The following is a 13,400-nucleotide window of genomic DNA, read 5'->3' as shown; positions in this document are numbered from 1 at the left end:
TAGATCATGCTGGATAATGTTTCTGCTGTGTTTTTTTTTCATTTGGTTGGCAAGTGTTTTATTGGGAATTTTTGCATCTATGTTCTTAAGGAATATTGATTTATAATTTTTGTTGGGTCTTCATGTAGTTTGGATATCAGGATAATAATGGCGTCATAAAAGCAATTAGAATATGTTCTTTCAGCTTCTTCTTTGAAGAATGATTTAAGGAGTTTTGGCATTTTTTGAAGGTTTGATATAATTCTGCTCTTCCTGAATATGACCCTGCTTGGTTCGAAGATTTTAATTAATGATTCTAGTTCACTAGAGGTAATGGGTGTCTATTTAAGTTGATAGTTTATTATTTGTTTAACTTTGGTAAGTCATTTTTATTAAGAAATACATCCGAGAGCACTGTCTCTTTTCCCCTGCATCCTCTATTTCACCTAGGATAATGGTGAACAATGGGGGAAAAACTCTATGAGGGTAAAACAAAAGAAGTCTATGAATTGTTAGATAATCCAGGAAGAGTCCTCTTGCAGTCCAAGGACCAGATTAAAGCAGGAAGTGATGCTAGAAAAAAACCCTGGAAGGCAAAGCTGCAATCTCCAATAAGTTCGCTCCAGCTGCATATGTAGCAGAGGATGGCCTTGTTGGGCACCAATGGAAGGAGAAGCCCTTGGTCCTGCTAAAGTTGGACCCCCAGTGTAGGGGGATGTCAGGGAAGGAGGTAAGAAGGGGGTGGATGGAGAGGGGAACACCCTTATAGAAGAAGGGGAGAATGTCCAATAAAAGAACAAACAGCTGCATATTTCAGTTGTTACAGGAAGCTAGTATAAAAACTGTTTCACCAAGAAATTTGGGGAGAGTGCATTCATTACATCCCAATGGAAAATGATTACATTTGATTAGTTAGGCTGAAGAATAGCAACTGGATGTTTTCTAAAGGAACCCTGGTGGAAAGGAGGGATGTAAGTTTTATCCACTAAAAGTAGAGATGTCCTTCAAGGATGATGCCAGTAGTGACCCACAGTAGTCCAAGGAGCAACTCATCCCTGCAAACTTTTGTTCTGCTGAACTCGTTATAGAGCAGACTGAAGCGGACATCCAGAGTCATACCACACAAGCTATTTTTGAAATTCTGGAGAAATCCTGGCTGCCCCTGAACTGTACGCTGGTTGATGCGAAGATTGAATTTGGCACTGATGTAACCTCCAAGGAGATTGTTCTTGCTGATGTCATGGATAATGATTACTGGCGACTATGGCCATCAGAAGATCAAAGCCAGTAGAAAGACAGTCTTACTGGAATCTCAAAGAAGTAACCCCGGAAGGACTCCAGATGGTAAAGAAAATCTCTGAGTGGGTTGCAGACAGAATGGAATTGCTTCTTAGTCAAACAGTCAGTGTGGGGTAGTAGTACTGATGGGTTCAACCTCTGACCTTGGTCACTGTGAAAAAATTAAGAAAGCTTGTGAAATTTTGGGATCCCATGTGAACTTAGAGTAACATCCGCACATAAAGGACCAGATGAAACTTTGGTGATTAAAGCAGAATATGAAGGGGATGGCATACCTACTGTATTTATTTGTTGCAGTGGCCAGCAGAAGCAATGGACTAGGCCCAGTGATGTCTAGTAATACTGCATATCTGGTTATCAGCTGTCCCCCAATTACACTATACTGGGGTGCTCAGGATGTGTGGTCATCTCTTCGACTGCCCAGTGGTATTGGCTGTGCAAATATACTTTCTACAGAAGGTAGCTTAGTTTGCTACTCAGATATTTGTTAAACAACCATTTGGTGTGGGCCAAACTTCGAACAAGCATATTGAATACATGGACATCCTTAAAGCAGGCTGATAAGAAAATCAGAGAATGCAGTTTTTAATAAAGCAATTTAATTTGTAGAAGAAAATACATATTCCTAGTTTGAATTTAAAGAAAAAAATTCAGGCAAAATGATTTCACGTCAGAGAAAATAATTCAATTTACTAATGAGCAAATGGTCCTTAAAGTTTATGAGTTGGTACGTTGTCAGTAGATGTTATTAATATTTTCTAGCTCTACATAGTGATATGTCTTTGTAACCTTAGCACTCCAGAGGCTGAGGCAGAGGATCACTAAATTCAAGGCCAGCCTGGACTGTGTATTGAGACCATGCATTTGCTGGGGAAAGAATCTTTATAGTTAGTAAAATTGGCACGACAATGCTAAATTACATCTCACCCTCTTTATAGTCATTGGGTAAATATGTAATTATGGAACTGAAGCAATGTGTCTGTGGTTCAAGAACCAGTATGGCTCTCTGACAGATGACCTGAGTTTGGTTCCCAGCATCCATTTGGCCTGCCTCACAATAAATAACCTTTAACTCAGGATCTGATCCCATGGCTTCCACACGCACCTGCTCTGAAATTCTACTACGTTCTCCCACCCAACACACACAATTTAAAAACATAAACTTTTTAAAAGAGTATTTTAAAAAAGAAAGAAATACACCCATGTCTCATTAGTGGTTCCGTTTAGTGGAGTATAGATCTACAGGTTTGTCGTTGTGATCGTCTGTATTGTCTTGGTGTCTGTTGTAATGTTCTCCTTTTCATCTCTAATCTTATTTATTTGGATTTCCTTTCTCCATCGTTTTGTTTTCTAAGTGTTTGTCTATCTCGTTGATTTTCCCAAAGCACCAACTCTTGTTCTATTGAGTCTTTGCATTGTTTTGTTTGTTTGTTTGTTTGTTCTTCACTTCAATGCTGAGTTTGATTACTTTGTGTCATCTATTCATTTGGGTGTTGTTTCTTCTCATTCCAGAGATTTTCTTTGATGTAAATACTTAATGCTACCAACAAGACTGCAACTTTATTGTGTCCCCAAGATTTAGAACACTGTTTTTTCATTTTCATTAAATTCTAAGAAATATTTTAAATTTCCTCCTTGATTTCTGTCCTTATCTATTTTATTCAGTAGAGTTGTTCAGTTTCCATGAGCTTGTTGTTTCTATGCGCTTTCTGTTGCTTCTGTTATTGTTGATATCCAGCTTTAATGTGTGAAGATCAGGTAGGAAACAGGCTGTTAGCGTGATTTCTTTTTATCTGTTGAGACATGCTTTTGTCCAAGTATGTGCTCAACTTTGGAGAAACTTCCAAGAGCTGCTTAGAAAAGGTATACTATTTTCTGTTTAGGTTAAATAATCTTTAGATGTCTGCTAGGTCCGTTTGATTTAAGGTGTTATTTAAGTCCAGTATTTCTCTGTTTAATATTTCTGTAGAGGACCCATATATATATATATATGAGCAATAGTGAAACATTGAAGGCACGCACGATTAGTGTGTGAGAATCAATACATGATTTTATCTGGAAGAGTGTTTCTTTGATAGACTTGAGTGTCCTTGTGCTTAGTGCATAGATGTTTAATATTTCAATATACTCACGGTAAATTTTTCTTTTGAGGTATATTGTGATATTCCCTCTCTCTCATTTGTTTAAGCACTATTATGTAGATAGAGATTACTCGAGTTTTTTATGATTGTGCATTTTTTCTTTCTTTACCAATTATGTTTGATAGTTTGGCTGAGTATAGTGGTCTGGGCTGATATATGAGGTCACGTAGAGTTTGGGGAATTTCTGTACAGTTCTTATAGAACTTCAGTGCCTCCATTGAGAAGTTGCGTTACTTTCATGGGCCTGGCTTCATATGTTCCGTGGTTTTTCCTCTAAAACTTTTTTTTTTTTTGTTTTTTTTTTTTTTTTTTTTTTTTTTTTTTCCGGAGCTGGGGACCGAACCCAGGGCCTTGCGCTTCCTAGGCAAGCGCTCTACCACTGAGCTAAATCCCCAACCCCAAAACTTTTAATATACTTTCTTTGTATATATATATATATATATATATATATATATATATATATATATTCTTCAATATGTGTCATAAAGAATTTCTTTTCTTGTCTTGTCTATTTGGTATTCTAGATACTTCTTGTACCTTGATAGATACCTCCTTCTTTAGGTTGGGGTGACTTTCTTCTACCAAAAATACACTTCTTTTTCCTTTAATTGGATCTCTTTTCTTTCTTCTATCCCCATTATTCATAGATTTGGTCTTTTTCTCAGATTTCCTAGGTTTTTTGTTCATGTATTTTATTTTAGATTTAATATTTCATTTGACTGAGGTATCCATTTCTCCCACCTTGTATCTCATGCTTCAGACTCATTCATCTGCATCTTGCAGTATGCTGTTAGGTTTATCTCTGAAGTTTCTCTTTGACATCCTAAATTTTCCATTTCTAGTTTTATCTCAGTTTGAGGTTTCCTTAATGATTTAATTTCTTTATTAAATTCTACTTTCATTATTTTCATTCTTTTATTCAACAGTGTCTTCACAGATTTTATTGGGGGGATTTGTCCATATTCTCTTTAAGGTCCTTGAATATATTCATAATTGTTATGTCCTTCAACCATAGTACATTTCTCAGACCTATCATATTGCATTTCTCAGAGTTACTGGATGAGGCATATTGTTTTTGCTCTTCGTGTTTTCACACTGGAGTCTAAGGAACATGGGGATATGGTGTTTGATCCATTTCTCGGTGTTTGTTTATATCTGGTCGGGTAGATGTCCTGTTTTATGTTCATGTTGCCCTCTCTGGAGCCTAGATAAGTGTAGTTGGCTGTGAGGTGTCTAATTCTCATCCTCATATGTCCACTATGGGTCCCATGAAGAAAATATGTCCAGGGATCCAAATGTGATACAAAGGAATCAAGATGGTCTATAAAGCAATTCTAAGGTTTGTGACCCATAAATAAATATAGTCCTGTTAATAGAGAATATGCCAAACTTTTAAATGGGAAAAAATGTATGAAGACAGTATCACTATGTATCCCAGGCTGGCCTGGAGCTGCTCTGTAGACCACATTGGCATTGAACTCACAGAGATCTACCTACCTCTGTCTCCCAGTGCTGGGATTAAAGTTGTGAGCCCCCATACCCTGCTTAATTGTAACTTTTATTGACTTTGCTCTTATGAAACTCAAACAGTTGGATTTCATTGTTCTGGATGATGTGGTCATATGAACATATGGCTTTTGTTTCATATGATAAATAATTAAAATGCACACCTTGATGGAGTGATGTTGTATCACTGTAGATATTAGTCACCAAGATAAGAATCTGAGATTTTATTTCATTTATGCTAAAATTTTGATCTTCAGTCACATTTAAATTTAAGATCAAGCTATTGTCTACATGTGTATGAACTGAATTTTGGATTTGAGTATTTGACTTTTCTGCATTGGAATTGGGAGTTTTCTATGTAAAATAACTCCAATCAATGTCTGTACTTTGCTTCATTTTAACAACTAAACAAATAACTTTGTAAGTGTTTAGTTCAATGTTACATATTATGAAGCTAATAAGTGGCAGTTCTTGGGCTGAAATTTAGATCCTTTTCTCTGTAGCCAATGTTCTGTTGCTGGCTTTAAGGCATTAACAAACACCAGGATCCTCAGTCATTGTTCATGAGTGTAAAGGTTAGTGTTGAGGCGCCTCATGATGTAAAATTCCTAAATAATTAAGAAAATTAGTATGAAAAGGAAAAACAGTTGTCATCCACTTCTTTTGGAATCTAGTGTCCTTGAATGCAATATGTAATTATTTTAAACTTTCAGTCTGTGATTTGACAGAATCAGCTCATAAGTGGTTGGTAAAATACAAAATATTGCTCTAAATGAAACATCTGAATTGCAGAACATTTATTTTATAAAGTTAAGTAATATTGTAATCTAAGTAAGATACTTTGTATACATTTCCTACTTACCTATTGTACATGATATCCAAACTGCCAGGTCTACAGGCAGAGTGATATTAAATTAAAAAGCCAATGTGAACAGTTTTTAATGCTCTTACAAGGCAGAACAGTGTGTAATTTTACTCTGTATAGCTTTTGTTCATTTGTTTGTTTTGGTTTTGCTTTGGTTTGGTTTTGGATTCTGGGATATGTGGAGGATATATTCATCTTACAACAGTTTTATTATGATGCAATTCATATTTCAAAAAATCACATTTAAAAATTTTACACATTAGTAATTATCATTCACTATCCCAACCATCTAATTATATATTAATATCATCACCCTCAAACACTTCCTTATCTATTACAAGGCAACAAACAATCCTAGTGGCAAAAAATAAAATAAAATCTCTTTCAGAACACTATGAACATTGTTAGAATTTACCAATTCTGGGCATGTCATATCAATGTAATTATATGATGTGTGATGACCCATTATTTAATTAATTTTTTCATACAATATATTTTAATCATGTTCTTTCCCCTCAATTTCTCCCAGGTCCATACTCAACTATATGTTCTCTCTATGTTTCTCTCTGTCTCTGTGTGTTTCTGTCTCTCTTTCTCTTACATCTTTTACACACATGCATACACACACACACACACACACACACACACACACACACACTCACAACTCATCTCAAACAACAAATAAAACCTACAAAAACTAAAATACATTCAAAAAAGACAAATGCCACAAAAATGATAAAACAAAGCAAAATGTAACAAAAATGAAGTTGATTTTGTATTGATTAACTATTCCTGGGCATGGTATCAGCTATGAAATGTGGTTGAAAATCTGCTTACAGCTATGCCATTTGGGTTTTTGTGTTCTCATTTCACTCATGTGCAGCATAATATTCCATTCATAACTGAATAATATTTGTATATGAGGGTGCTAGGATCTCCACACCTTCCTCAGCATCCTTATTGCTACTTCACAATTTTAGTGAAAAAAAAAACAGTATTTTATCATGGTATTTGTTCTTTTCTAAAGACTGAACTGTTGGACATGTTTTTTTTTCACAAATATGTGAACAACTCATATCCTATTTGCGATATAACATCTATATAATTCTTTTGTCTATATTTTTTATTGTCAAATCACAAAACATTTTCTACATCTTATTTATGAGGCAATAATACATTATTTCTAAGTATTTTCTATTGTATGTTGTCTTTTCACTGTATTGATGACAAAATTGAAGATAATGAAATATTTGATTGTTTTATAAAGTTTTATAATTTTCCTTTCATATAACTGCCAATGTGGTAATAAATCTATCATGCAATATATTACTGAAAACCTTGAATACTTATTAACTTGAACATGATTTGAGTCTGATGCAGTTTGAGTTACTTTTTATATTGTTTGAGATGGTGATACTAAGTATTTCCTTCTGTGTGTTATATTCAGAGCTCCTAAAACCAGTCTGACAGAATGTTCTTTGACAATTTGTAAACCAGTTAATTGACTGAAATATAAGAGTTTATTTCAGGATTTCATATTCACTGTGTTGAGCTGATATGTCTATACTTACCCTAATATTTCATTTTCTTCAACACTTTAGCCTGGTACTAAGTTTTGACATTGGAAACACTGACTCTTACAAACTTTGTTCTTTATCACGATCTGGAAATAACCTCGGTCATTTTTATAACTTTTTCATTTTATTTCATCTTATTTTAGTGTGTCTGACTCTATGTTTCTCTGTATATGTCTCTGTCTCTGTCCCACCCTCTGTTTCTCTGTCTCTGTCTCTGTCTCTCTCTGTGCCTCTGTCTCTGTCTCTCTCTCCTGTGTTTGTGTGTGTGTGTGTGTGTATGTGTGTGTGTGTGTGTGTGTGTGTGCGTGCGTGTGTGCTATGGTTGTGTGGAAATCAGAGACAACTAGTGGAGTCAGTTCTCTTCTTCTACCACAGGTGTTCCAAGTATCGAACTCAGTAAGTTGCTTGCTCACTAGCCATTCTTATCAGCCCATCTTTTATTTCTGTATAGATCTTAAACTTCCTGTCAATTTCTAGGAAAACAGTTAAGATTTTGATAGCTATTATGATAAATATTTCAATGCTTCCCCTAAAAATCATATAGAAATTCACTAAGAATCTCCAGTATTACACAACTTACAGGTGGTAAAGAAGTGCAAGTGATTAGGTGATGATGACTGCCCCACGCCTACCCCTGACTCTCTCTGCTATGAAGACACAGCATTTGCTTATGTTCAGAAATGAAAAACTGCCAATTCCAATTCACTATATGGACCTCACTTATTAATTTCCTCTAACAAAGCTTTTTAGTTCCAGTGTAAATATCCAAAGCTCCCTTGCTGAATTTATGTCAAGTTTACTATCTTTGATAGCACTTCATTTTATTTTTTAACATTATAAGGGAACCTAATATATTGGGTCACATGACAGCATCTGGAAAGCCAGCATTCCCTGACTCATACTCTGACACTATTTTAAATAGAATCACTTGTGTCTAACATCTAATTTTATAACAACGTTAATGGTAAAACCTTAAATAATGGTGGTAAGGGCATTGCTTTGGAGAATACCGATTGCTTTCATCCCTCTACACTCAAATTCACATTCTGATATTTGATATCATGGAGAGCAAGACACAAAGGAAGGGTATTTGTTGGCAATTAGTCATAGATTTATATGCACTGCCATATATCTTTTATTATTTATTTAAATCTGAGAGTGGGATAAGAATACAGGGACGGTATTAGTGAATTATGTGATGAGAAGAGTTTTTCCACTCAGGATTATGAACTCTGTTTATCTTCCAGGAATGGCATTTGACTTCGTTTATTAGAGTCAAAGAAAAGACACTTAGAAATGCCAATATAGAGAGAAAAAGTCTGAGTCTGAGCTTTCAACTCCATACACACTTATCTCTTGTGTCAATCAGTCTAAGGACAGGGCGCTTCTCCTGTCGACAATTGCAGGCTGCCTATCCCCACTTTCATTCTGTTCCCCAGATGTGTTCAATGTCATGTCAGAATTCTGCATGTTGTAATCCATCCAGAAATGAGAGATTTAGGTCAAGAGGTAGTTCCGTGAGTGACACAGACAATCTTTCTCTGAGTCCCTTTTCCCACCATACATTTTTATAAGCTTTTGTGATTGCTGCAAATGACAGCGAAGGTCAGAGCAGAATTCAGGGGAATACACAAACTAGAACTCTGCTCTAGAAGACCTTCTAATTGCAACATTATAAGGACTGAGGCAGGAGTTATGAGTCAGAGTTGCTTGTCTGAATCTAGCAGCAGCTTGAACAAAAAGAGCTGTCTATATTTTTGCAAACAATTCTTTCTATATCAACCAAATAGACAATTAAAAGTACATGTGTACAAATATGTGCATGTGTGTGCACGTGTGTGCATGCATACATGTTGCACATGTCTCATACATACATCAATCCTGATGAGGTGGTTTGTGTCATATATGTTTTTCTTCAAGCTAGTCCTAATTTTTTTAATAAATATTTTTCTTGGGTATGAGGAGTTGGACCAGTTTGCCAAGTGTTTGCAATGAAAATATGAGTACCTGTGTTCAGGTCCCCAGAACCAACACTGGGGAGGCAGTGACAGGAGGACCCTTGAACTATCTTGCTATTGTTTGGACAAATTGGTGAATTCAGGGTTCAGTGAGAGTCTCTATTGTGAAACATACACCAGAGGGGTGAGGAGGAGGCTGGGCCTGTTGCTCTTCTTTACTTGTTTTAAATCAGTATAGACCAGATTCTTATTTCAAATTACAAATTTGAAAGTGTATAGATTTAAACCAGATAAATTACTTGCCACACAAGCCTTATGAGCTGAATTTGGATCCTTAGAATTCACATGAAGCTGGACACATTATCACATACATTTGCAAACTTGGCACACTCCTATGGAGATGGGAGATGGAAACAAAATAATCCTGGGAGCTCACAGGCAAAATAGCCTAGCATACATAGTGATAAGCAAGAGAGATCACGTTCCAAACAAAAAAAAAAGGTAAAAATCAACAGCTCTGATGTCCATATATGCACTGTAGCTTGTGAATTCCTGTGCATGTTTGCGTGCACACACGTGTGCACACACACACAAACACACACACATACACAATAACACATACATGTGCACAATAATAATAAAGAAAGAAAGAAATAATATAGAGAACTAATGAGGAAGACAACTGAACTAACCTCTGATCTCTAACGTTCACGTCCATACACATGTGTGTCAACACATGTAACACTCATAGTCCTACATACGTGCACACATACAATCACACAAGAAACATAAAAATAATAATCCTCTTAAGAGGTCTATGACTTTTAATGGGGAATTACAGTGTCTTGTTGAATTTCTATGAGTTGAAAATTATGTGAGAACCCCCAAAAGACATGGTAGTGTACATGTGTCCCAGTGTCCTGAATCCACATTGATACCTTGCCTCACTTTGCATTTATAGCTACATGGTGAATGAGTTTTGAGCGCAGTTAATGTTCTCTAGTAGGTTTTACTCTGCTCTTCTCTAACCACCATTTACGGAACAGGTAAAATGTACACATGAGTAACCGAGCCCATAATTACCAAGTGCACATGCAGCTGTGCATTTAGCAGGAGGCTAAAAGCTTCCTGTCCTTCACTGCTGTTCTCTTTCCAACCTTAAATTTATCCTCTAATACACGTGTAAACCAAAGAAATATTTTTAAAAGCCAAATAGATGAACCAATTCTGAACTAATGACTTTCTAATAAGATGGAGAGCAATATAGGAGAGGTCTTTCTTCCTCCTCTAGTTAATGTTTATTCGTCCTTCCAATATGCAGTTAATGCTATCATGCCCAATTAAAACCTTTCCATAATTAATCTTATGAGGTACCATTTCAAGTTCACACTTAATGGCATATTAAACCCTTCAAGTAAGTACCTTGTTTAACTCCATGAAAGTCTTTATCACATGTGTGTAATATCATGAATGTATGATGATCTACTACTGCCCAGAGATGATTATGTCTTTCAATTCTGGAAGTCTAGTATTTGCTCTATATTTAATGTGTTTTGTAAATGATGATTAAGAACCACTTCACTTGCAAATAAGAGTTCCTTCTCATTTCACTTCTGAGACTATTGCTCTTCTGTTACTTATTTTAAATAAGTATATACCAGATTCTCATTTCATATTAAAATTGGATAGCACCTAGAATTATCTTTTGGCCTTTTCAGAAGGACTGGGTTAAGTTTCCATTTATCTCTTAAATTTGGGAAGAATTCTGTATAAAAATATTCAGTTTGAATTCAGAAAATTTTTCAACTTTTAATTCAGAAATTTGTTCAAATTCGATTAAAGAAATGTTTCCTCATTTCATATGGGATGAAATCAATCTATGGTGAAGCAGACCATCTATTTATTTAATGGCCTGTGGAAACTTTGCATTGAAATCTTTTTTTTTTCTGTGAATTCAGTGTTGGTCAGAACTTCTTGTTTTGTTTTTCATTGTCTGACTTAGTCTTATAACTGAAACTTGTTACAACTGAACTATTATGAGCTATTAGCAATGAATTCTAGCATAAATTCATTTTACTGGTCTTTTTTCTAATATCTGAAATCAATAGGCCTAAAGAGTAAGATTTTATTAGGATGTACATAAGAATAAAAATGTTCCCTCAGGAGCTGGTGGCACTTAATTCCTGGGAGGGCAGACAAAGATGTTCCTCATTAGCTCTCTGCACAAAGCCAGAGGGCAGCTGAGGCAAATGGACCTTGGATGTAAAATGAAATGGAAATCCCATTTCTTTCAGAAAATTCATTAGGTATTAAGTGAAGACAAAAGGGGCAATGACAAATTTCTTCAACTTTCAGATGGCAGATGTGACCTGTGCAGTCCTCCTTTTTAATAACCATGACAGAGAAGAGAAGAATATGTGGCCAGTCTCACCTTTCCAGATCAAATGCTATTCTACTTTCAAATTTAACAAGGGTTCTACAATGCAATATTTTGGCAAGCTGTCTTGACACAGACTTGAGGTGCTATCACATTGGGGATTAGTGCAATCAATTTCATTCCTCTAGGTTTGGTTTTCATACAATGTAGATGAAAATGTCAAAATGTACAAAAATCTTCCACACAAAATATCTCTGTGAAGGTACCTGAGACTTTAATTTCACTGTTCAGAACAGCAGGGCTCACAGTCATGTGAACAATACGAGGATATCTCTCAGCTGCAGTCACAAAGCCAAACATACCCACTAGCATTCTGATGCTTGAGCTATTATTACATTTTAAATTGACAATAAAAACCCTGCTGGACAGTTTATGGTGTATAATCAAATCAATGTCACTAGAACGATGAAGAAACATTTACAATTCAGGTTCTAAAGACATCATGAACCTTTTATATTACAAATAAAGGCTCTTGAGGATATAGAGTTGATGGTGAAAATGAAAACAAGACAAGACACTACCACCAACTACTAACAGAACATGCTAAACATTGTAGATGTTCACCATGTTTGTTTCCTTCGGTCTTGTAAGTAGTTTGGAAAGTCTCTGTGTCTGGTGTCATTTTCTTACTTGCAAACAGCCAAGGCTAATGCTATTCAAGTAACTATGAGCTATGCTAAGATCAGCATCCATCTCCTGTCATTTCATTGCTCTTCACACTACATCATGAGACATCAGCAGCCATTGACCCTTCTGATTGGTGATCTTGGAATGTGTAGATATCCTAGACCATTCCCTGAATGACAGATCATATGCACCTGTAAAACACAAGAAAGGAAAAGAAATAAAGCAATAAAAGACTAATGTAGAGATGTTGTTTTATTCTTCTGACAAGAAAGAACTTCCTACCACTGTCAAAGAAAATTTAGTTGTCCAGTTAGGAAGACTTCTTTTAAGGTAAGTAAACCTAGCTTTATGAGGTAGTTACTAGTTCATTACAACTTTCCTTATGTTCAAGAATTAAAAAGAAAAGTCTTTTGTGAGAAATTCTACAAGGTTTTCTGAGATTGTAGCAGTTTATTAGTAAGGCCTTACAGTAAATTAGAGGATCAGTTCACATTACACACCTACCAACTACTTAATAGTAGTGACATGCGGATGCAGATGTGTCAGCACAGTAAGAGACTACACCCCTGCCTACAAGTACCGTACAGTTTAAAAGAGAAGCTGAGTATGGCTGTACAGGCTTATAATCCCAGCAGCTAGGATAAGGATTCTCTGGGTTCAGAAGTTAGAAATCATCATTCACTGCATAAGACCTCATCTCAGCTACATAAAACCATGTCGCAAAATAATATAAACAAAAGATTGATAAAAATAGCAAATAAAAGACAAGATTAAGAGATATACTACAGCTCACTATTCCTCTCACTCTCACTATTCCTCTCACTCTCACTCTTCTTCCTCACTCTCACTCTTCCCTCCGCTCTTTCTCTCTCTCTCTCTCTCTCTCTCTCTCTCTCTCTCTCTCTCTCTCTCTTCCTCTCTTCCTCTCCTGGCTTGACACGATAACCTGTGTGTGTGTGTGTGTGTGGGTGTTTCTTTCATCCCGTAGGCTTTCGCCCGATTCTCGGTACC

At 35.9% G+C, this 13,400-nt stretch overlaps 1 pseudogene; it reads left to right on the top strand.

Annotated features, from left to right (window-relative positions):
- The first annotated feature begins 443 nt into the window (after positions 1 to 443).
- On the top strand, positions 444 to 1,867 carry Paics-ps4 (phosphoribosylaminoimidazole carboxylase and phosphoribosylaminoimidazolesuccinocarboxamide synthase, pseudogene 4; annotated as a pseudogene).
- Positions 1,868 to 13,400: the final 11,533 nt, after the last annotated feature.

Source organism: Rattus norvegicus, chromosome 6 (assembly GCF_021556685.1).
Source record: "Rattus norvegicus strain SHRSP/BbbUtx chromosome 6, alternate assembly SHRSP_T2T, whole genome shotgun sequence".
In the NCBI taxonomy this organism is placed as follows: Eukaryota; Metazoa; Chordata; class Mammalia; order Rodentia; family Muridae; genus Rattus; species Rattus norvegicus.
This window is presented reverse-complemented; position numbering and strand designations above follow the sequence as displayed.